This window comes from Hibiscus syriacus, unplaced genomic scaffold (assembly GCF_006381635.1).
Source record: "Hibiscus syriacus cultivar Baekdansim isolate YM2019G1 unplaced genomic scaffold, ASM638163v2 tig00110159_pilon, whole genome shotgun sequence".
Lineage (NCBI taxonomy): Eukaryota > Viridiplantae > Streptophyta > Magnoliopsida > Malvales > Malvaceae > Hibiscus > Hibiscus syriacus.
In genome coordinates, this window is record NW_024062607.1 from 90537 (window position 1) to 116703 (window position 26167).

At 36.5% G+C, this 26167-nt stretch overlaps 1 pseudogene; it reads right to left on the bottom strand.

Moving 5' to 3' along the window:
- Window positions 1-16482, bottom strand: part of LOC120216156 — a 29880-nt pseudogene extending 13398 nt beyond the window's left edge.
- Between the last annotated feature and the right edge of the window lie 9685 nt (window positions 16483-26167).

The following is a 26167-nucleotide window of genomic DNA, read 5'->3' on the forward strand; positions in this document are numbered from 1 at the left end:
TGTCTTGATCTTGGCTAAATAATCAATCACAATCAAGCCAACTTTCCTCTGATAGTGCAAATTGTGTCTAAGAGAAGAAATCTTGGCACTAGAACGAACTCCAAACAACCTTGAAACTGCATTCCAGATTGTACGAGCGAATGTAAACCCCGTGAGATGTAGCAAAACCTCCATGCTAACAGTTGTCAACAACCACGAAGCAAGCAACTTGTCTTGTTGCCTATGCACATCATACACTGGATTTTCCTCAAGCTGCCCAGACTCATTTGCAACAAACTGAGATGGAGCAAGACTATCACCAGATATATAGGCCAACAATCCATAGCCATCAATTATAAGGGTCACCTGATGCTTCCAAAAAAGGTATGTTGACTCGGTAAGTTTTATGACATCCTGTTTAGGTATATGTTGCACACTGGACAGGACTGAAGAACCATATGACGACGAAGTAACTGTGGTATTCACCGGAGACTGAACACTAGCTTGTTGCAAGTCCACCATCTTCAAAGAAAAGCAAGAACCTTCAAGAACCTCCAAGAAAAAAAGCAAAACAGAAACTGTAGGACCGTTTTGGCGACTGATACCATGTAAAGATTAATAAATGATGTCTAAACTATGAGAGTAAGAACGTGAAACAAGAAAAGAGAAATCATTATGACATTTTTATTATCTTCAAAGGGGTAAATTTTACAAGGCTTAAGGAGTGTATTATAGTGAGTACTATAGTTGTAACTAAAGATGTAACTGACTTCATCAAACTAACTGCTTCAACCAATCTGCTGCAGTGCATCAATCCTCAGCTGCACGATCATCATGCATAGCAGTTGCACGTGTGCTTATATTCCACACATTCATTTACACTAACACAATGAACCATAGCGTTGTCTTAGCAAGTTTATTTTTCTTTCCAAAACATGGCTGAATAAGCTGATTCTATAAGGTTGATAAACATAAACTCACCCCCGCGCCTTGATATTTTGGCACGATTAGCATATGTCGGATTCCGACTTGCCGGAATAGAACCATGGCTTTAGCCACTGACATGCTTTCCACAACTGTATAATGTGTTATATTGGTAAGGAGATGCAAATCGACGTACATTTCCATTTCTTGATGGATTAAACCATCCTGCTCTATCTTCAGTTCCCGTTCGGATAACTCGATCCAGTTGAATTTCTCTCTCACCTCCCATTCCATGGTTTGTCGTTTCTCGATCAGGAACCATTTCTTCTTCAGGGCTTGTACCAGGTGAGCTCTAAGGATCAGTCCATGCAATTCGGTTAGAATAGTAGCTACGGTGCCTGACACCAATACATCCTCATCAACGATAGGGAATGCGTTATGATTAGTGTTTTTCAATACGTCGATGATACGAGACACTTTTTCAATCCAGCAAAGACTGACCACCGATGGCTTGGCATCAACAAGTTAACCCACGGTGAGATTTCTCATCCAGGGTTCAGGATTTGCATCTAGGAAAGGAAGGCCTTTAAGTTCGAGTATCATAGATGCTCAAGTTGAAACAATCGCCAACGGTTTTCGCAATGAGAAGGACTATCATTGTTATTGGTAGCAAAAGAAGGTTGTTTGTGAGTTTGAGGAAGATCACACAAAGCGAAACCGCCATCCTCATCGAGCCAAACATTAGAGAGGCTGCACCCAGAACAACATAAAGCCCTTGATCTAAGTCTGTATACGGTCCCATGAGCATGCCGAGAAGTCGACCACACCCCGCTCCCATGAGGATGATAGGAAGGAGCTGCAATGCCAAAAGTAACGAGTCCCAAGATGCAATAGAGTGCAAAAAAGATTAATATTGAGGTCTGGTGAAATTCAGAAGAAGTGTTGCTAGAAAAAATGTTTCGAACAACATCGTTATTGGTTGTAAGGAGGAGGGTAGATAGATCATTGTAGTGGCTAGCCGGACAGTTCAACTGCTTGAAGTTCCCGGCTCAATCATTCGTAGGACAAGCCTTCGGAAAAGAGGGATCACAAGGTCTGCATTGGGCTAGAAATGAAAGAAAATATTGGCAAATCGAGGTAAACAGAGAGACGCCGAGAGCTAGTAGTTTATGCAGTTTCCCTTTTCTGCAACAACACAAAAATTATGTCATCACTTATTCAGAAATAAGATCGGATTATCGATTTCAGATTTGCTAATGAACTTACAGGTTAATGAGATTGTAGATCCTAAGGACCTTATGGAGAACATGATTATATAAGCTTCACAAAAGTCAACCAATAATTCCAATGATTAAATCTATGGCATGGTAGCTCACTTTAACATCACAAATATCAAATAAGATCAACCCTCCTGTTCCAAAAAGGCTACATTTCCCGGAACTGCAGATTTCCATGAACGCCCTTAGCACCACCACCACAACAGCTGTACTGAAGAAAGTTCTCCAGAGAAGGGCACTCCACCACGTTGCAACCTCTTAGAGAGAGAATAGAACACCTCCCACCGCAGCACGGAAAGCGGAACAAACACCCGATGAAGAACCACAGGTTATAATATCTCTGAGATCACGATCATTGTTGAAGTAACGAAGCCAATGCCACTTGAGACGGTAATTGTCGGGCCCTCCTTGCGCTAGTAAAGAAGCAATGCAACTCGCAATGTGCACTAAAGGCCCTTCTTTCCCCAGATCTAGATCAGCAGAAACTGCTCCAATGCTACCAACAATCTACAATTATTGAAAATTCATCAATATTGCAATTTTTCATAAACAAAACAAAGTGAAAACACTGTAAGTGGCTAGAACTTTCAAAATGCCTGCACGTATCGGAGTGGATCATTGACCAAAATCCAAATACGATCAACATCTACAACTAGTATTTCTATTGAATCTTAGAATCAAAAGGCAAATATGAAGTCAAGTCTTCAATTTTATTACCGAAACGTAAGTCGAAAACTCAAAATCAATGTGCCAGCCTTCTCAAAATTCCTTGCCTGATGTTAACCATCATTCCTACAGGTAAGTTTCCAGCAGCATGAGTTAAACCTATGGCATTCAAATTCCGAGTACATCATATCCATGTAAATTGAAAGCTAACCAACCTTGACAGGCAGTGTTGTAGCACCGAACAAGATTTAAGCCTTGATTTCGGGAATTCCAGAACCGGCTTCAGTCAGAGCAAAAAACACACACAAAACTGCAGCACTCAAGGTCAATAAAAGTTGATACCGGTGAAGAAAAACAGCCCCGATAAGTATCTGCATCAGTTCACATACCCAATATCAAAATCCAATTCAGATTCTCCTTAACATAAGCCAAAAGCTTTGTTATTAATCATATCATACACAATTTGATTCGTACTCGGGTATAGTTTTGACTTTTGAGTTGCTAAACTTGGAATGGAAAAAAAGGAATGTGAGTAAGAAAACTTACCTTTCATCCTTGATGAAACCGACAATGACAAGAAGCTTGTAGCCAGTAATTTTCTCGATAGCGAGATTGATGAGAGTGATAATTAATCCGGTAAGCAATCCAACAAGAAAAGCCAGTAACCATTTGAAGAATACGTATTGAAGAACTTGTACTCTGGACCTGTTAAGAGAAAGTCTACAGCCAAAAGGTCAACCGAAAGTTGCTGCTCCAAAATCTCCTAATTACATGCAATTACTATTAATTCTCTAATTGTAATTGATTGTAGTTTGATTGCTATCAATTCTCTAATTGTAATTGATTTTAATTTGATTATCATATTACATATAAGGTGTATATAAACCTATCTTTGTTAATAATAAAATATAGTCAACTTTTACATGGTATCAGTAAGCCTTTAAGCATCACTGCAAACTAGATCCTACCTCTATCCATGGCCACCGTCATCCAACTCATTCAAACTCACAAATAAGAATTTCCCTTCCTAGTTTCACCAAATTGAAGCACTTCTCATTGGTTCGGTTTTAATTGGCTATATCACTGGTGATACTCCCTGTCCACCAAAAATCAGTCTCTACAGAAAAGAATGATGCTCATGAATCTAAAGAAGTTCCGAATCCTGAGTACCTTCTTTGGGTATGACAAGACAAACTGATTGTTCACACGATAGGCTCCTCTCTTTCAGAAACTGTTGTACCGGTGATAGTTAGATGTGCCGCCACGTCCATGGAAGCTATGAACAAGTTGATTGTTGTCTTTTCTAGCAAAACAAAATCGAGAGTGATAGCACTCAAAAGATCCTTGATGTTAACGCAAGGAAACAAACGCGTCGTTGAATTAAATCGTCAAGACCTTGGCTGATGAACTCACCCTAGCCCAAGCCTCGATCCCTGATGATGAATTGGTGATTCATATCTTCAGCGGAATTAATCCTAAATTGAATGGTATTGTCACTGCGTTGAAAGCAAGGGAAACAACATTTACTTTTGAAGAGGTTTTCGATAAATTAATTGATCACGAGAAAGACTTGAAACGACAAGAAGGACTCATCACACCTCTTAGTGTGAATTATGTACAACGAGGAAGAGGTAATCATGCTTCGCGACCACCAAACAAGTGAAATTACCGTGGTAACAATTTTGATCCTAATTTCATAAATCGAAAGAAGCAAACTTTGGCCGAAAATTCTGTTTAAGTCCCCAACGTTCAACCTGTCAACTTTGTGGTAAATATGGTCATGATGCCAAGAGATGTTGGAGCTACATCGTAACTCAAAATCAGCAAGAGCAGGCAACAACAAATATGGTTCAAAAATCCCCGAAACAGCAGTCTTGGGTCATTAACAATGGAGCCACTACACATGTGACCAACGACATAACAACCTTGGATTCCTACGATGATTACGGGGGCAATGATTAGCTAATCATGGCAAATGGTAAAGGAATTCCTATCCAAAAAATAGGTTCCACCAAGATTCTCTCATCTTCAAAAAATTTACTTCTTTCCAATATTCTTCATGGCCCTAGTTTACATAACAATTTGATATCCGTTTCTAAACTATGTCAAACTAAAGATGTTTCTGTTGAATTTTGTGCAAATGGCTTATTGGTGAAGGATTTGGTCACGGGGACAACGCTGGCGAAAGGAACTGTCAAAAGTGATCTCTGCTATTTGGGTAGTGATAATTCGTCTAAAAAAACCAAATTTTTTCTTTAGATTTAAATCCAAATACATGGCATAGAAGATTAGGCTTCTAAAACTTTAAAGTTTATGTTAGAAAAATTTTGTTTGGATAAAAAAAGGCTCAATTAGTGATTGTAATGCTTGTCATTCAAATAAAAGTCATAAATTACCCTTTTTTTATTCTTACTTTATCTAGTTCAAAACAGTTGGAACTTATTTTTAGTGACATTTGGGGAGCCCAAAAATCAATTATCTTACAAATCATCACTATTATATAATTTTTGTAGACCATTTCTCTCGTTTTACATGGTTTTATCCACTAAAACATAAATATGTAGTTTAAACAATTTTTCCAATATTTAAGGCCAAAATTAAAAAACTTATAGGAAATAAAATTGTTACAATTTTTACCAACAATGGGGGTAAATATATGGGACTTACAAAGTATTTTAACTAACATGGGATTACACATTTAACTAGCCCACCTCACACTCCAGAACATAATGGGATTTCAGAGAGAAAAACACAGACATATAGTTGAGACAGGTTTAACCTTACTACATGATGCTCATATGTTTGATATTTTCTGAGTTTTTGCCTTTCAAACAGCAATCTACTTAATTAATAGGATGAACCACACCTGTTTTACAAAACAAAACTCCATTTGAACTAATGTTCCAACTAGAAACAAATTACAAAAAATTGAAAATCTTTAGTTGTTTGTGTTATCCTTAGACTAAACCTTTTCAAAATGGAAAACTCAAAGCCTATTCTAGGCCATGCGTTTTCGTAAGATACTCACCCACACAAAGTGCGTACAAATGCTTCAATCCTATTAACAATAAATTGTTTTTTTCTCGGCATGTTAAGTTTGTTGAAAATTGCCTTCCGTTTAAATAAAAATTCTTTTATACTCAAAAGACTACAATTGAAGCTACATAAGAAGGAGAAGTTGCTCAATTTGTTCCTGTAGTTTATGCTAACCCCGAAAATCAAATCATCACACTCTAGTCAATTACATACATCTATACTCCCTGATACTCACCCACCTAATCAGACTACATCACCACCTCTTGAAACTATACATTCTCCCGAACCACAACCTACAGCTGATACAACCCCCATCGATACCAATCTCACTCCTGATCTGTCTACATCCATATCCTATTCTATCCCAACATCAAACATCCACCCAATGAAAACAAGATCAAAAATAGGAGTTACAAAACCCAACCCAAAATACCTTTACCATGTCATGGATAGCTCAACTAGCCCTCAAATTAAACCTAGGTGTGCAACCGAAGCTATGAAGATTATCGAGTGGAGAGAAGCTATGACCAAGGAATTCAATGCCTTAATTTCCAATGAAACATGGGCCCTTGTTCCTCTAGACCCCAAACATAATATTATAGGCAACAAATGGGTGTTTCGAATCAAAAGAAATTCTGATGGTTCAATAGAGAGATTCAAAGCATGATTAGTTGCTAAGGGGTTTCACCAACATCTGAGAATTGATTTCAAGGATACGTACAGTTCAGTCATTAAACCATTTACTATACGAACAGTTCTAGCAATTGTGGTCTCTAATAATTGGGCACTCACTCACCTTGATGTCAACAATGCCTTCCTCTAAGAGCATCTTGAAGATAAAGTCTATATGGCTCAACCAAGATGGTTCAAGTACAAAGACAAAAGAGATTATGTGTGCAAATTGAAAAAGGCGATCTATGGGCTAAAACAAGCTCGTAGGGCTTGATACAAAGAACTCAGCAAGTTTATCGTTGACTATGGCTTCCAAAACACTTCTGCTGACGCATCACTTTTTGTGTACACTCAAAGAGGTAATATAATTTACTTTTTTAGCTTAAGTTGATGATATAATAATTACAGGTAATAACAAGAATGTGTTGGGAAATAACCGAGTAATTTCCCTATAACTAGATTAGTGAGAATGCGAAATAAAAGAGGAAAAATAATACCTAAAATTGATAACGGGGTTCAACCAATTTTGCCTACGTCTCCGGACTACTGCAGATCTTTTACCAAAGAGAGAAAATTTATAGGTGTTTATAAAACACTCACAACTCACAAGAAAGCTCTCTATTATTGGGAGAAATAAATTATTTGGGATGATTTTGAAGCTAAATGGGTTAGGGTATTTATAGTTGAAGCTTAAGGAATAATCTTATAAATACCCTAAAGTCTAGGGACTAAAATTTACAATTTTCCCATACCTAAATTCAACAAAATCAACTACCTAATTTTTGAATTCCTATAGCCACCGACTGCCATCTAGAATGCCATGCAAAATTTCAACAATTGCTGCCATGCAATTGTCAACAATCTCCCACTTGAAGACTAATTTTAACTTGTCTTCACACCTCGATCAATACAATAGCATTTCTGGTCTTGTTACTTTAGTATGCCAATTAAAGCTGAACACAACTTCAGTTTGTCTGTAGTCACCGTCCTATAAACCCACTTGTTATGGAGCGATTTCTCTGTGGTTGCCTTGTCCCTCAATGTCTTGGCTCCCTTCAAATATTGTCCACTAGTCTTTGAAGGATTGTTCCTCACTTGAACATCCTCGGTAAACCCCTGCTTCAACCCTTCTCTTAAGATGGTCTCTGAAGTCATGTTCTCTACACGAACATGCTCGGCAAACTCATTGGACACGGACAACTCTTCTTGCACTTGGCTTCTACTCGCCTTGGCATAAATGAACCTTATTGAGCCAACTCTCAACGCCTCTTCGATCCTAGGTTCGTCTTCTTCTCTGTACAATTCGATCTTGGGCTCATCCATCACCTTGGATGACTCATCTCCCCTCAGGTAATTTTGCAACACTTCTGGCATCTTAAGTTTGTGCCCCCTTGTTTGCTCGACTCTTACCCTCGGCTTAGCATATTTGACATTCGAACTTGTGCCAAGACTGCACATATCTTCCCCATACTCACCATCAAGTTCATCATTGAGTGGATTTTCTCTGCCACTCGAGGAACAACATTCCTCATCCTCTGACTTGCCTTCATCACGGAATCTCTTGCCGCTACCCTCGGATTTCGGATTTGCTTTAAAAATCTTGTTCTTCTTGACTCCAAATTCTTTGATGGACTCAACGATTGTCAAGGCTTTAGACAACTCTTTGACTTCCCTTCGCTCCAACACTCTCTTCGTCCATGGCTTCAATCCGAACATGAAGGTGAAGAATCAATCTTCTTCAGTCAAACTTGGGACTTTGAGCATGAGTTTTCTGAATCGACTCACATACTCCTTAACTGTCCCTTTATGCCTGAGACGCCTCAACTTGGACCACACCTCCATCCTGGCATACTGTGAGAAAACTTGCTCACTTTGCACCCTCGGCTTGACGGCTTTATCTCTTATTATCGCACCGGGTCCCTTCTTGTGCTCGACTGTTTCGACACCCGTAGTCTCGTCATGTTTCGATCCTGCGTTAACTACTTGAGAACTTGTAGTCAAACTACTCTTGCTCCTTGATTCGGCTACTTTGGAACATGTAGCCTCACCAAGCCTTTCCCCTGTCTTGATTGCTTGGATACTCGTAATCTCGAGCTTTCTTCCGAGTTCGATTGCTTCAACATCAACAACCTTGCCTCGTCTCGATCCTTGCTTGTCCGCATTGATCCCATCAATCGGGCCAAGTCTTTTTCCTGGCTTGGTAGCTTTAACACTTGTGACCGCGCCAATTCCCGCTTCTTCTCCTTCTTCCATTCTCTTCATGATGTTGTAAGGCGACGCTTCTCGGGACATCCTCTAATCAAATGAGGACCATCACAGAAGTAACACTTTAATTTTTCCTTGCTCCCATTCTTCTTTACACCGGACTTAGCCTTATCATTCTTTCCCGATGGCTTTCCTTGGCTACGAACAATCGATGGCTCACCTTGGCCATTCGAAGAGCTTTCTCTACCATCTCCTTACTGCACCTTTTCCTGGTCTCCCCCATTGTTGCCACTATCCCTATGCATGGGCCTGGACGACACATTACTACTTGGCTTGACTCTTGCAAGCTCAGTCAGCTTTCCAGCTACAGCTATGGCCTCTGAAAGTCTTTGGCATCTTCTTGCTCTCCCCCGAGCATCTCCCCTTGTCTAAGTCCTTCCAAGAAGGTCTTGAGCATACACCATTCACTCATTGTTCCCTTGCATATGAGCAGCTTCCTCTTGAGCTCATCCACTTCGTTTCTCAAAGTCATCGCTCTTACTCGAATCTGGCTTCTTTTGGATCGTTTCTAATAATTCCTGCGAACCACCGTGTATTAGAACACCTCCGTCGACAAATTCGTATCGCCGACCAAATTTTACTATTCACAAAATTCATACGTGAATAGTAACCTTACAGAAAAACCAAAAAAATCACCACCAAAAGCTCTGATACTAGTTGTTAGAAAATAAAACGAGTAATTTTCCTATAACCAGATTAGTGAGAATGCGGAATAAAAACGAAAAAATAATACCCGAAATTGATAACAGAATTCATCCAATTTTGTCTACGTCTCCGGACTGTTGCAGATCTTTTACTAAAGAGAGAAAATTTACAAGTGTTTACAAAACACTAACAAGTCACAAAAATACTCTCTAGTATTGGGAGAAATAAATGATTTTGGATGATTTTGAAGCTAAATGAGTTATGGTATTTATAGTTGAAGCTTAAGGATTAATCTTATAAATACACTAAAGTCTAGGGACTAAAATTTGTAATTTTACCATACCTAAATTCAACAAAATCAACTACCTAATTTTTAAATTCCTATAGCCACCGGCTGCCATCTAGAATGCCATGCAAAATTTCAACAATTGTTGGTTGCCATCTAGAATGCCATGCAAAATTTCAACAATTGTTGGTTGCCATTTAGAATGCCATGCAAAATTTCAATAATTGCTGCCATGCAATTGTCAACAGGATGCAACTCAACAATTTGTTGAAGAATTATCGAAAACGTTTTCCCTAAAAGATCTTGGAATCTTAAGTTACTTCTTGGGAATAGAAGTAATACAAACTAATACCGGTCTTCTTCTTCTTCAACGCAAATATATACTTGACATACTTGAGCGATTCCACATGCAGGGAGCCAAACCTAAGTCTACAACCACTGTGATCAAAGCCAACGAAGGTTAAGGCGTGACAAATGCCACTGAGTTTCGACAACTCCTAATATCCCAACAATACATACTTTTGACAAGACCGGACATTGCGTATTAAGTAAATAGATTGGCACAATACATGCATGATCCAAAGGTTAGTCATTGGGCAATGGCAAAACGTATCCTTCGCTATCTCAAAGGTACAGTAAATCATGGATTATTCTTGAGGAAAGGAAATGCAACAACAGTAACAACATTTAGTGATGCTGATTGGGGAGGTATCCTCTACAAGTGGCTATGCGTTATATCTAGGTGGCAATTCGATCTCTTGGAGGTTAACAAAGCAAAGAACCGTCACAAGAAGCTCAACCGAAGTAGAGTATCGGTCTCTAGCTAATACCGCAGTAGAAGTCAAATGGCTCATCAACTTGTTGCAAGAATTACATATTCCAATCGAGAAACCGCCAAACTTACTAAGTGACAACATTGGCGCAACATAATTGAGCGCCAATCCCGTCTTTCACTCAAGAATAAAACACTTATCTCTAGACTATCACTTTGTACGGCTACAAGTACAAGAGAATGAGTTGAAGGTCCCATATGTTTCCTCTACAGAATAATATACGAATGGACTTATGAAACCTCTGTCTAGGCAACGGGTCGAGAATCTACGGAACAAGAATGGCATCCTTGATTCGAGCTCATTCTTACGTGGGCATGTTAAGAGAAAGTCTACAGCCAAAAGATCAACCGAAAGTTGCTCCTCCAAAATCTCTTAATTACATGCAATTACTATTAATTCTCTAATTGTAATTGATTGTAATTTGATTATCATATTACATATAAGGTGTATATAAACCTATCTTTGTGAATAATAAAATATAGTCAACCTTTACAGGATATGCTTCTCCAATCATGCTTGAAAAGATCATTGTCGTTTATCCTGCATCAGCAAACACCCCTTACTGATCATCAGTTCTCCAAATAGATTAAAATACAATCAAAATTCAATAGAAAAATGAAAGGAAAAACACAGATGTGTTTTGAAAAGGTTCTTACTCGTAATCCAAGCTTTCTATATGGGAAACAGTGGCTCCAACCAAGGCTATGTTGCGGAAGATGGCTATCGGATAGAGCAAAATCGCAACTGATAATTTGAGAAAATAAAAATAAAGATAAAAGAGACATAAAATTTACGTGGAAAACCCCTAAAAATTTAGGGTAAAAACCACGGGCAACGGTAGAAGAATTTCACTATGAGAAAATAGGTTTACAACCTCTCTCGATCTACCAAGGAGAAAACAATGATAATTCTCTCTAGATAAAAAGGAGAAAATAACTCTCAAGAAACTCTCTAAAATCTCTCTAGTATTGGAAGAAAGCTAGAATGCTTTGGGATGATTTTGAAGCTAAATGAGCTAGGGTATTTATAGTTGAAACTTAAGGACTAATCTTATAAATACCCTAAATTACAATGACTAAAATTAATTATCCCATTACCCAATTTGAACAAAAATTAGGTTCCTAATTTTTGACTTTGACAAAGCACCATTTGGTGCCTAATTTGGTGCCTAAATTATTTGACTTTTAACAATCTCCCACTTGAAGATTTGATTGGAATAATCATATCTTCACACCATTCTTTCTACCTTGTACCTTTATGTTGCTTACGTTTCTAACAGGCCACAGGAGGATCGACACCAGGTAAATTTATCAGCATTGATTGCCTTCGTCATGAAATCTGCTATGTTGTCTTTTGTATGGATCTTCTGCATATCTACCGTTCCTTCTTCCATCTTTTCACGAATGAAATGGTACTGAACTCGTATGTGCTTAGTCCTTGAATGAAATGCTGGATTCCTTGCTAGATGCAAGGCGCTTTAACTGTCACAAAATAGAGAGACATACTCTTGATTGTGCCCAAGCTCCTCCAATAGCATCTTCAACCAAATTGCTTCTTTACTGGCTTGTGTAGCTGCTACATATTCTGCCTCTGTTGTGGACGTAGCCACAACTGACTGCAATTCTGAAACCCTGCTTACAGCTCCACCAGCAATTTTGAACACATATCCTGTAGTAGATTTGCTTTTATCCAAATCCCCTGCATAGTCAGAATCTACATAACCATTGATTAGTAAGTTTGATCCTCTGTAACATAATGCAATATTTGAGGTCCCTTTGATGTATCTGAGGATCCTCTTTACAATATTCCAATGCTCTTTGCCTGGATTCGCCATGTACCGACTAACCACTCCTACTGCTTGTGCAATGTCTGGTCTTGTGCATATCATAGCGAACATTAAACTTCCCACTACTGATGCATACGGTACTCAAGACATCTCCATCATCTCTTCTTCACTGCTAGGACTCATACTGGAGGATAATTTGAAGTTAATAGGAAGAGGGGTAGAAATTGGCTTACAATCTTGCATGTTGAATCGTGACAAGATCTTCTTCAAGTAATTCTTTTGTGAAAGCCAAATCTTCCTATTACTTCTGTCTCGGTGAATTTGCATCCCTAGAATCTTGTTTACTGATCCCAAGTCCTTCATTTCAAATTCCCTAGCCAGTTGTGCCTTCAATTCTTCAATATAATATTTGTTGGGTCCTGCAACCAACATGTCATCCACATACAACAGCAATATAACAAAATCGTTATCACCAGACCTCTTAAAATAAGTACAAGGGTCTGCATTAAGTCTGTTGTATCCAAGGCATATAATGAATGAATCAAATCTCTTATACCAACACCTCGGTGCATGCTTTAGACCGTACAGAGATTTGTTCAACCTGCAAACCAAGTTCTTTTTTTCTTTTTCTTCAAAACCTTCAGGCTGGAGCATGTAAATCTCTTCTTCAAGATTTCCATAAGAAAAGCTGTTTTAACATCTAGCTGCTCTAGATGTAAGTTAAATGTAGCACACATTGCCAAAACTACTCGAACTGTTGTTAGTCGAACCACAGGAGAAAATATTTCATTGAAATCAATACCTTCTTTTTGAGCATATCCTTTGACCACCAGTCTTGCACGATACCTCTCAACTTTATCGTCACCATTTCACTTGATTTTGAAGACCCATTTGTTACCAATTGGCTTCCTTCCTTGTGGTAGTGGCACAAGGTCCCATGTATTATTTTTATGAAGGGCTTCGATTTCTTCTTGCATCGCCATCATCCACAGTGAAACATCTGAGCTGTTTATTGCCTCCTGGTATGTTGATGGCTCACCGTCCTCTGTTAAAAGGAAATATGCAATATTACCTTCTATAACATAATCTGAGTGCCAATTGGGACATCTTCTCACACGATCTGATTGACGAGTTGTTGGAGCTTCAGAACACTCTGGTTCTTGTTCATCATGTGCTGGTTCTACTTCAGAAGAACCTCCTTCTTCAAACTCTTTTTCCACATATATCTGAGTAGTCTCTGACTTTTCAGCGCTATCATCGTCTTCTTTTCTTTGTAGTTTATCTTCTAAAAACATAACATCTCTACTAATGATCACTTTACGGGCAGTGGGATCCCACAAGCGATACCCCTTTACTCCATCAGCATACACCAAGAATTTGCATTTCCTGGATTTTGGATCCAACTTTGAAATTTCTTGGGAGTTGTACATCACGTACACTATACTTCCAAATATAGAGGTTTGAATAATCAACTGGTTTTCTAGTCCACATCTCCATTGGTGTCTTCAGCTCTATTGCAGTTGATGGAGCTCGATTCACCAAATAACAGGCGATATTGACTGCTTCTGCCCAGAATGATTTTTCTAGGCCTGCATCTCTCAACATTGCTCTTGTTCTTTCTAACAAGGTTCTTTTCATCTGCTCTGCCACTCCATTTTGTTGAGGAGTGTTCGCCACTGTGAACTGTCTTTTGATGTCTTTTTTCCTGTAAAAGTCATCAAATTCTTCGCTTGTGTATTCTCCTCAATTATCTGTTCTGAAACACTTGATCTTATTTCCAGAATCAAGTTCCACCCGCGCTTTGAAGTTTTTGAAAGTTGAAAACACGTCTGACTTCTTCTTAATAGGGTGCTCCCAACATCTCCTCGAGTAGTCATCAATAAATGAGACAAAGTATTTTGCTCCACCTAGGGACGTTACTGGTGCTTGCCATACGTCAGAGTGAACCAATTCTAGAACACTTTTGCCTCTAGAATTTGATGTGTTGAATTTCAACCGGTGCTGCTTACTTGTTATGCAATGCTCACACAAAGGAAGTGATACCTTTGTTAAGCCTGGAAGTAGCTTTTGCTCCACAAGGACTTTCATTCCTTGTTCTGACATGTGTCCAAGTTTCTGATGCCATAGCATTGTCGAATCTAAACTACATGAGGCAACATATGCTTCTGCTTCTACCAAAGTCTCTCCCTTCAGCATGTACAAGTTTGCAGCTATTTTTTCGCCTTTCAGCACCACAAGTGCTCCACGGAACACCTTCATGATTCCTTTCCGTGTTTCAATCTTGCTTGCATTATTATCCAACAATCCGTAGGATAATAAATTTTTCTTCAGGCCTTTCACGTACCGCACATCTCGAACAACTTTAATTGTTCCGTCATACATCTTCAATTTGATGGTTCCTACGCCAACGATCTCTAAGGCATGATCATTGCAACTATAAATAGATCCTCCTGAGACAGGTTCATAATGATGAAACCATTCTCTTCTTGAGGTCATGTGATATGTTGTTCCCGAATCAATGAGCCATATATCTGCAAATCGTTTTCTTCCTTCCACAGTGGTTGACGCTTCACAGCATAGAGCATCTCCATCATCTGAAGTGTTTGCGGTATTGCCTTGTGGATTGGAGTTTTTATTTAGACTCCAATAATCCTTCTTCAAATGACCCTTCTTTCCACAGTTGTAACACTTTAAATTCTTCTTGCTCCTTGACTTCGATCTACCATGTTTGTGACTGCTGCTTTGGCCACGTTCTGTTGATCTCCCTCTCATCGTTGTCAACGCTTCTGCTTGTTGCAGATTTACTTGTCTGTCTTCCTTGTTCTTGCGCCGATTTTCTTCTTGTAGAACAACAGCTGTAACATCATCAAAGACTAGACTAGTGACATTACTGTTTGTCAAGTTGATGATGAGTTGATCATACAAATCCGGTAGACTTTGAAGTAGAAGTTCAGCACGTTCTTGTTCTCCTATTTTACAGCTTAAGGATGTAAGCTGAGAAAATAAAGTATTCAGTGTATTTAAGTGCTCCGTCACTGAAGTAGATTATGGCATACAGAGAGTGTACAATTTTCTCTTAAGGAAAATTTTATTGTGCAACGATGTGGCCTCGTACAATTTGGTGAGATGGTCTCATAACTCCTTAGCTGTCTTCTTCTCCTCGATGCTTGACAATACTTCATCTGCTAATGCTAGATGAAAGTTTGTCATAGCATTCCCATCCATTTCGATCCATTTATTGTCATCTGTGAAATCCACTGGCCTTTCACTGATAGTTGCTAGACAACCGTCTTTTCTCAGGATGGCCTTCATCTTCAATTTCCACAATGAGAAATTTCTCGCATTGAATTTTTCAATATCAAATTTCATTGTCATAGCTTCTATTATTGATAGCTCTCACTATTTCACTATCGTGAATAGTTCTCTAGAACCTCAAAGAATGGGTAATACCTTCTTATTTTCTTATGTTGGAGGATCCACCTTTTGATGGCAACCACAAAGACAATAAGCAGATATTACACACTCAAATCTGGCTCTGATACCAATTGTTGCGGAAGACGGCTATCGGATAGAGCAAAATCGTAACTGATAATTTGAGAAAATAAAAATGAAGATAAAAGAGACACAAAATTTACGTGGAAAACCCCTAAAAATTTAGGGTAAAAATCACGGGCAACGGTAGAAGAATTTCACTATGAGAAAATAGGAATTACAACCTCTCTCGATCTACCAAGGAGAAAACAATGATAATTCTCTCTAGATAAAAAGGAGAAAACAACTCTCAAGAAACTCTCTAAAATCTCTCTAGTATTGGAAGAAAGCTAGAATGCTTTGGGATGATTTTGAAGCTAAATGAGCTAGGGTATTTATAGTTGAAACTTAAGGACTAATCTTATAAATACCCTAAATTACAATGACTAAAATTAATTATCCCATTACCCAATTTCAACAAAAATTAGGTGCCTAATTTTTGACTTTGACAAAGCACCATTTGGTGTCTAATTTGGTGCCTAAATTATTTGACTTTTAACAGGCTAATGGATTTGTGGAAAGGGTTCTGTTCTTCTTCAGGAGTGGTTCATTCAGAGAATTGCTTTCAGGGTCAGCTTCCATTGTATTGGAGTTTCTGGTTTTGCCAAATGCTTGAATCCTCCATTGTAACTAAAAAGAAAACTACTTTGGGAAAACGAAAGAATTAGTGGAGATTTTGTAGCTTAAATTTGCTTTTTGGATGCAAATGGATTGAAAAAGTGTTGTTAGTGCTTATATAGTGTCGGAACCTGGAGAAATATTTTTTTATATATATAAAAGATAGGATATAGTTATATTATATAAAATTTTATATTTTTACTCTAGAACTATAACCGTTTAATGAAAATAGATAATTAAAATTAACAATATTAAATAGAAATATATTTATAAAAAATAATAAATTAATTTTAACCGTTTATTTAACGATCTTAAAATTAAGATAAGATTGTCCATCAAAATAATTTAGGGTCAATAAAAGTATACATAATTAGGCTATCTTAAGAAAAGTTTGATTTTAGGAGATAATGACCGAAGAACGCTCAGAACAGGAACTTGATATCCTGACGAGAAGTAAAAAGAAGATCAAAGCCTCTTCTGATGATGCAAAGGCATCAATCTCTGAGATTAACATGGAGGAGGTTCCCGCGCAGACGTCAGTGGAAATACCTGAAGGGGGAAAACTATCTTATCGAAACATACTTATTGGGAAAAGTTTGATAAACGGATTTCAGGAAACAGATGAGTTTGGACCTATCAGAGAAAATGATGGCCTGATTTCGGTTGCTTCCAAAGAGTCATGGCCCTCGATCACCACCTCGGCCAAGTTGAGAGTCAGTCTACAGATTAGATGGACTGATTTTTTGATTTTGAATTTGCTTGGTAAGTATATAGGGTTCAGAGCACTTGATGAAAGAATCCACAAAATATGGATGCCTAAAGCTGAGTATGAGTTGATCGACGTCGGGGAAGGTTACTTTCTTGTCAAGTTTTCTTCTGTCGATGACCTTTTATTTACCCTGGAAGACGGACCGTGGATCATTTATGGCCACTACTTAACATTTCATAAATGGTTTATCGATTTCGATCCTTCGACAATGTCTATAGATTCGACCTCAGTCTGGGTTCATTTCCCTGGACTCCCTATCCATTATTACAATGGGAAGATGTTTTTTTTCTATGGGGAATACCCTCGGTAGTGCTCTGAAGGTGGATGCAAACACTAGCTATGGCTTTAAAGGAAGGTTCATGCGGGTTTGTGTAGAGATTGATTTTGACTGATCTCTTGTCCCGAAAATCGAAATGGATGGTACCCCGTTAAATACGAAGGACTACCACTAATTTGTTTCTACTGCGGTAAGTTTGGCCACCGTGACTGTTTGCTGAAATCCAATTATCTGTCTTTGAACGTCAACGCTGAGGTTGCTTCAGAAACCACAGGAGATCAAATGAAAGATATTTCCTCTGGCAAGACGGTCACTTTGGCAGTAGAAGATCCAGGAGTTTTCGATTTTGGTCCCTGAATGATTGCTTAACGTCAGAATTCAAGGAGAGCAACCAAAAATCAAGGAGCTAACAGTGGGAAAGATACCAATCAAGGAAATATTATCTCGAGTTTGAGATTCTCTCCTCTTACTGAAGTTTCGGATGGACAGCCTTCTCGTATGAAAATTTGCCAAATTAACTCGGATTTGAAGCAAAATGCTGTGAAAGAAAATATTGACCATAATATGCCATCATTTGTTTTCAGGAAAGGAAAGGCTCATGTTTCGAAGGCTGTTAATAAGCCCTAGTGACCAGCCCATTTCGTGCATGAAAAAATCGACCGCCAAAGACAATTCTTTGCATAGAACAGCCCCTGATAATTTACGTGTCCACTCCATGCAAGTTCCTTTGAGAATTTGAATCGATTAGAAGGTGCCACCAACTTTGATATTGCCATGTGTGAAGTGGAGAATATTGGTCCTTGTTCCTCAGATTATAGGATCTTGAAGCCCCCTCATGGTATTGCAACCCCTCAAACAACTAATGCTACAGTGGGTGCCATGGTTATCAATGATGCTGTTGAAGTTCCCTCAAGTGAATAGGTACAACTTGAAACCTCTCCAAATCTTTCTCAATGAATGCTTTAATGTGGAATTGCAGAGGTGCAGGGAGTAGAGCATTCTTACGTAATGCAAAAGTCTAAACTACACAAACTTCAAATCCTTACTATAGTTGAGCAACGAATTTCTGGCCGGTTGACTTATGTTGTGAAGAAACTAGGTTTTCCAAAGACTCATATTGTTGATCTGAGAGGCTTTGCTAGTGAAATTTGGATCGCTTTGGATGATCAAGTCATCTCTCTCGGCATTATCTACTCATCTCGCCAAGTGTTCATTATTCTCTAAAGGTTGAAGGTTCGGCTCCTTTTTTATTTTCTGTGATTTATGCAAGCCCAATCCTAGAAGTTCGCTGAAACCTTTGGACTATTCAGGAGGAGTTTGCAAGTTTTGTTTCTCTGCCTTGGGTGATTGCGGGAGACTTCAACGATGTATTTTTTCTTATGAAAAGTCTGGAGGCCGGCATTCTTTGTATATAAGAAAACAATTTTTTTTAAATAAAATTAGATTTATAAAATAAAACTTGTTAACTTAAATAACTCAAATTCTTTTAATTTAACTCGACCCGATCGAATGCTCAAATATCATGATTGAATCTTAACATTAAGCCCTCCGCAAAAACTTTTGGAATAGGAAATGATAAACTACATCCATCCCATTGAAATGAAGTTTAAAAATTTGGATGTGGTGAACTGACTCGATTTTGTCAGCCACGTGATCTTATATCACATACAATACCATGCATGTTTTGAGTGATTGTCAGTTTGTCACCATTGTCATGGTGGACTCATCAGAAATAATTGCATATGCATGCATGTGGTGGGACATGTTTTGCCCATTTGTAAGCTATCAATGTCTGTGTCCAACAAAAATGTCTGGATAATTTTGGACAGGTACAAAATAACAATGATTCACACTTCCTATCCTATTACAGTAAAAGGAAACATGAATGAACACAAAACTCCATTGCCATAGTATCTAAGTAACACTGATTGCCAAGGTAAGAGGAAGAAGATGAAGTTAGAGAATGGAGGAGCCGTTGTTTTGGATGGTACGAGCTTCAGCTGGTGGATATGGGAGTTTTTGAGGATGTTGGTTGTGGGGCTAAAATTTTTGTGGTTACAAAAGAAACATTGGGTTATAAAGTTTTCATTGGGTCAATTTAGGGTCCAAACAATTTAATAATCAAATACCTCGAAATAGAAATGAATGCAGCCAATTGTCCATACTTTAAAAAAACATTGTTATATCTTGTCTGAAACAGTTACAACTTATCTGAAACAGTTCGACGGTCGTTATTTGCTACAAATAAGTACATCTTTGATGCGACATTGACTCCTGTTATAGCTTGTAACGTGTTTGCCGCATGCACCGCCATTGCTATGTCATTGGCCCATTGGTCCATCAATCCTCAATCCCTTAAGAAAATAGAGAGAGCAGACTATCGATTTTTCCCCATAAAATCTTCATTTTTGTTACCGAATGTTAAAAATAACGTTATGATGATTTATGTTATTGATTTATAATATTTAATTATTTATTATCAAATTATAATATTATGATTATTAAGACATTAAATGATGTTAATTTTATGACATGGTATGTTAGTAAAAAATATTAACTTTTAATTTGACTCTAAATTTTACCTTTAAATTTTAGATAAATATTAATTTAACTCTTACATTTTAGATAAAATATAAAATGAATTCAATCAAAGTTTACTATCATCTATTAGTGGTGACCTTAGGGGTGGCAATCGGGTAGAAAAAACCCGAAAACCGTGAGGATCCGAACCGACGAGGATGGAGAATAACCAAAATCTTCACCTACAAGGATGGGGATGAGGGAAGTTTTATCCTCAAAGCTCAAATGGGGATGGGGATGGGGAAGGGGATTGGTATATCCGAACCGTGGGGATGACTGAACCGTACTCTTGTGAATCACAGTGGGGATCCTCGAAAAATATTCGTAGAAATATCTAATATTTTATAAAATTTTAAAAATATATTTATAATCATTTACCTATATACCCTTAATATATATATTAATAAAAATTATATATGATATGATTGTGAGATTATGTGTTGCCACTATTACATCTCAATAGAACTAAAATCGAAGTTTAGATCTTTTCTCATTTAATTTACATTGATTTGTTGAGATGGAAAATAGTTAAGATTGTACATATATATTGGGTATTAGATGAATATTGACGTTTGAAACTTTCATATTATAGATAGATACCAATTTAAGACAATATGATATACCTTACAAGTTTTAGGTGTTGCATTGATTTCAAAAATGTTTGTTTATTTTTTGGGATAGTGATTAATCAAAATCCGTAGGGATCTGTAAGGGATTAATATGGGGACAAAAAAATCCCTGAAACATATAATATGGATTCCCAAAATTGTACCCACAAATGTTGGGGACGGATTGGGTAATGCAAAACCGTCTTCGTCCCGTTGCCACCCCTATGTGACCATTATGGATCGTCATTCTTGATGATTGTTAGACCCTAAAATTCCAATTCACTCTTTTTTGACATTCAAAACGTGAATTCAATGTGCATTTCATAAAACGATGCCATGAACTTCATAAATATAACCTAAAACCCTTTACTTCTTTTAAATAAATCACAATAATAAATTTATCATTAATAATCTTTTAGAAATAAAGACACTATAAATGAAAATCTATATCATAATAAAATCAATAATATATATTTTTTATAATGATTTAGATTTAGGTAAAATTAAATAATAATACAAATGTTATGATGTAAATTCTAGACTTGTGATAATCGGGAATCTCAATATCATATTATAGTAACAAATTTAAACGGAATATTTTATAGAAGAATTTTACATCTTTATGCTCGCATTACATCTTTTCATGTTAACACATCTTTTTAACATGCATGTTATCATGTTCGAAATACATTAGTAATTGATTAAATCTTTTTTAAACAAATACTATCTTATAATCATCCTAAACTATTCAAATATATATATATATGTCACATGAATCATCAAGTATAAAATTATTATTTTTTTTAAAAAAAACCTTGAAATAAGGACTGCTGAACTTGAATTCTTATCCATCGAGTTGGGTCTATTGAACTTTTGAATATATGTAGACAAAATTATTAGATGTATACTAAAAATAGGCATAACTTACACAAATATATATGTATTATATCATACGGACACCTGGTCCAAGCCTTGGTTAAGCAGTACATGAACCTTAGAGATTCTGAAAGTGAAAGAGAACAACAACTATAATGGATAAAAGATGAATCAACAACCCTTTTCTTTCCTCTTCTTTTTTATGCATTTTGATTCATACTCAGCTTATATAGTAAGTTACAATAACTATATTATTGAAGGTTTGAAATAGGGATCTATGGTGACTTGTTTAGCTGACTTTTCTAGTTTAATGTTTTTCCCATTCTTCCTGCTTTTGTCGAGCAGCCATGTTTTTGTTTGTAGCTAGGTGTGGTGCAAGAGTATTGGCCTCTTAAAAGTAATAAAATTTCATATTATCATCTTTTAAACTTATAAAGTTATACATTATTTTCATATAGAAGTATATTTTAAATCTTCAAAAAAATTATTTTTTAGTATATTTTTTATAATAGCAATTCCTAACTTTTTCCAACATAATTAATTTAACATTATTAATTCCAAAATTAAAATATTTAACTATTGTTTATATATTGACTAAAAAATTAACATGCATAACAAGTAAAATTATATTGTCAAATTCAACAATTGAATTGTTAAAATATTATTCATATAAAAGTGTGTAAATTCACTTAATTTTGTATTCATATAACATTAAAAATATGGTTAATATCATTTAATATACAAGTAATTTATGTCACGTTTATGATTCGGTATATCCTATCCTACCTATGCGGGAGGGAGGGGATGAGTTAAGCAATAACATAAAAGCAATTGAAAATGGTGTAGCATTTCAAATGAAATATTCTAATTTGTGCACTCAAATTTGTGTGATGTCCATTACCTGCGAATAGATGCATTTTTCTTGATATCTTAAAAAAAAAGCATGCCATTTGTTTTATATTTTCCGAGCTTGGAAGCATCCCACTAGCCTCCCAAAAAGTGTTTTTGGTCTGAGTGAATCAAATTAATAAAGTATAATGTCCACCAGTAATCTTTAAAGTTTGATTTCTAATTAATTTTATCATTAAATTTTTAAAATTATAAATTATTATTAAATTTATCGAATTATGAAATAGTTACGTTATGACATCGAAATTTAATAAATTAATATTCCATTAATATTTCAATTATAACTATAATTTTTTTGATACTTTTTAATATTTTTTGAATAATAAATTTAATATTTTAAAAAAATATACATTTCTATTTTAGAAATATATATAATTTATTTTAAAAATTATAAAATTATTTTTTTAAAATATTTGACTCTCGATCAGTTATATTAGGGTTTATTTATATATATTGATTAAGTGCCTACAAGTGTAGGTGTATGTAAAATATTGTATATATATTAAAAATTTTATTCTTTATAATTTAACTTTTGTTTGGTGCTACACTGATTATAAGATAATATATGTTCTAAATATTTTTCAATTATTTGATAACGAACGATCAATCGTCTATGTTGCAGTTACTAGTATTCGAACCATGGCCTTTAGAAATAACAACCATTTTTTTTAACCACCGAAATAATTTATTTTGTACCATAATTTAACAATTAGAAAAAGATTTTCAATCAATATTTTGCCAGACCATTTTATTAATAACAAACTTTATAATAATTATATCTATTAATATATATAATATAATATCAAGAAACTTTAAATATAAATTCACTAACCTTGGAAGTTTAAATAGTATTATTTAAAAAATAGAAATAGTGTTAGTTTAAATAATCTAAAATGTCATTTTTCTAATTACTTTTATAGACAATCTAGTAAAATACATGTCGAAATGGTCCCACAGGCATTTTAGGGTTTTTTTCGATGATCGATCCAACTTAATTTTTAGGAACATGATGGGTTTTAAAATAATACATGTAACAACCCAGAAATTTGTAGAAAAAAATATTAATAATTTTAATTGAAATTGGACGAGTTAATTAAATAAATTAGTGAAATTTGGGGACTAAATTAAAAGTTTTTAAAACTTGTAGCTTGTTTTAGAGATGAAAGAAATTCAGGGACCAAGCCCTGAATTTACCCCTGAAGTGTCGGCATTCACGCATTATAAGCGTGAAATTCATTCTGATTCTGAAATCAGAATGAATTTCACCAAATTTCCTCCTCAAAGCCCCAACTTCCGACCACTATTCTGACGTCGTCCGACCTCTGATCGTCGATTTGAAAGCACCACCGTGTTCATCATCGAGCGAGGAACAAACCCCTTAAAGTAATTGAAGTGAAACGCTTCCAAACGTCGGGAATTTCAAGTCAAAGTCTCGACTTTTTTTAGCACAATCGCCGAGAAAATCTTAAATTTATCGCCAATCGTTGCTCCGTTTACGACACCTTCCGCACCATCGTGTTCCTTGTGCCGTTCCGAGTCCGCCGGTGTCATCCTTGGTCTCCGTAGACGACGGCGCGTGGGGAGGTGAAGTGGTCAAAGTTTCTGATTTGTTGAAATCGAGCTCTCTGCCGTTCAAAAATTTGAACCGAGCTTTGTAATTATCTCGAAATCGCTCAAAATAATTTTTAGAAATTTTTTCGTGAATTATAGGACACCGGATGAGGTCCCACGCGCCGCCACTGCGCGTGGGGAAGACTCGGCCAGTGCTTAAAACCGGTTTGACCAGTTTGAACCGGTCCGACCCGACCCGTTGACCCGACCCGTTGACTGTTGATCGTTGACCTCCTTTGACCAGAACTTTCACCGGCTTTGACCGGCCATTAAACGACCGTTAATCTTTTCCGAGTATACCTATCCTGACATTTTTCGATGTCCCAAATCTATTTTTGGGGTCTGTTTCACCCAATTTGAACCCTGAAAGTCTCTAAATTGTCAGTCAAACCTTCTGACTTTGACCTTTTGACCAAGAATTTAAATATCCGGAAGGTCATACTTTATGTTTTTCGATGTCTTGAATTTGATTCCAAAGTCCGTTTTGCTAAATTATGAACCGAATTTCCCAAATCGAGCACGTGAACCCAAAAAGGGCTTAGTATTTTAATATTTTAATTATTTATTTGAGATTTGGTTAAGGAATTAATTCAATAAAATATTTTATGAAGGTACTCGTGTTTCACCTGAGCGAGGATCAGTTAGGTCCGGAGTTATTCGTTCGTCAGATCAGCCCGAACCGCGTACTACAAGAATTACCCGTAGGTTTCCGTATATTATTTAAATAAAGATTAAGAATATTTATATTAGGATTCCAATATGGATTTTTCCAATTCGTAGGATCTAGCGCTGCAGCAGAGCGTGATCGACAAACCCAGTAGTAGGCTTCCCTATTTGATTTCTCAGACTGTTACAGGTGTGTTTCTTGACAGTATTACATTACTGTTTTAAAATGATTCATCTGAGTACCAAGTATTTGATAGCTGATTTACTGTATATTCCGATATAATTTCTGGATTAATGTATTTCATACCGATTTCTGAAATCTGATTATCTGACATTTGAATTATCGTATATTACTATTTTGAATTTTGATTTCCGTATTTCTGCATATGGTTTCCAAGTATAAAACATTTTTATGTTTTAAGTGATTAATCATTATTTTCACTTGAATATATTCATGTTTAATATTGTCATTGGGGGGTATTGTCGAAGGAAGATTAACTGCAGACTCCTCGGCTTTGTGCTCAGGGTCTAAATGGCATGTGCGGTTGGGTGTATGGTTCTGGGGAACCTACACATTTATGATGTGAACGGATAGGGGTAGTGTTCATGTTTTAAAAACATGTTGCATAAACTGATTTTATTGAAAGTTTTTATCTGTATGTTTTTTTTTATATATTGTTTGGAGCACACTGGGCTTTTTAGCTCATTTTGTAGTTTTTAACCTTTTTCATATAACAGCAGACCGTAAGCTAGCAGATTTGGCATCAGGGGAGATCAACTACTTATTTTGTACAAATATATATCTCTATATGTTTTTCGGTTATGCTTGGTGACATTTATTTGCTATCGTTTTGGATATATATGTATTATTAATATTTTGTTCTATATTATATCTAATGTATTTAAAAAAAAACTCTGAATGGGATATGTGACCACTTAGGTTTGGGTCTAACTTACAGACCGGGTTTGGAGGGTTACATTTGGTGGTATCAGAGCTTTCGGTTTTAAACACTCGGACTGTATATAGGTCCTAAACATTGGATTTTTAAGAAATTTTGAAGAGAAAAAAAAACAAGTCACCTTATTTTATGATTTAAAGTTTTCTCGAGATCCCTGATGCTAATCTGACGTATGTTTGAAATTCTTTCTGTAGAGCCTTATAGATCCAACGATGAGTGTTGCTAGGGGTCTTAGGACAGGACGTGGCCGTGGTCGAGGACGAGTCACTCGACCTTATGTTATGATCGACGATCCGATGTCTCCACGTGATCTTCCTGTTCTGCAAGTAGATCCGACCCTTTCTCATGATGACCAGTTTACCTCCTGTGAGAGACCCTCCCGTCACTGGAGATG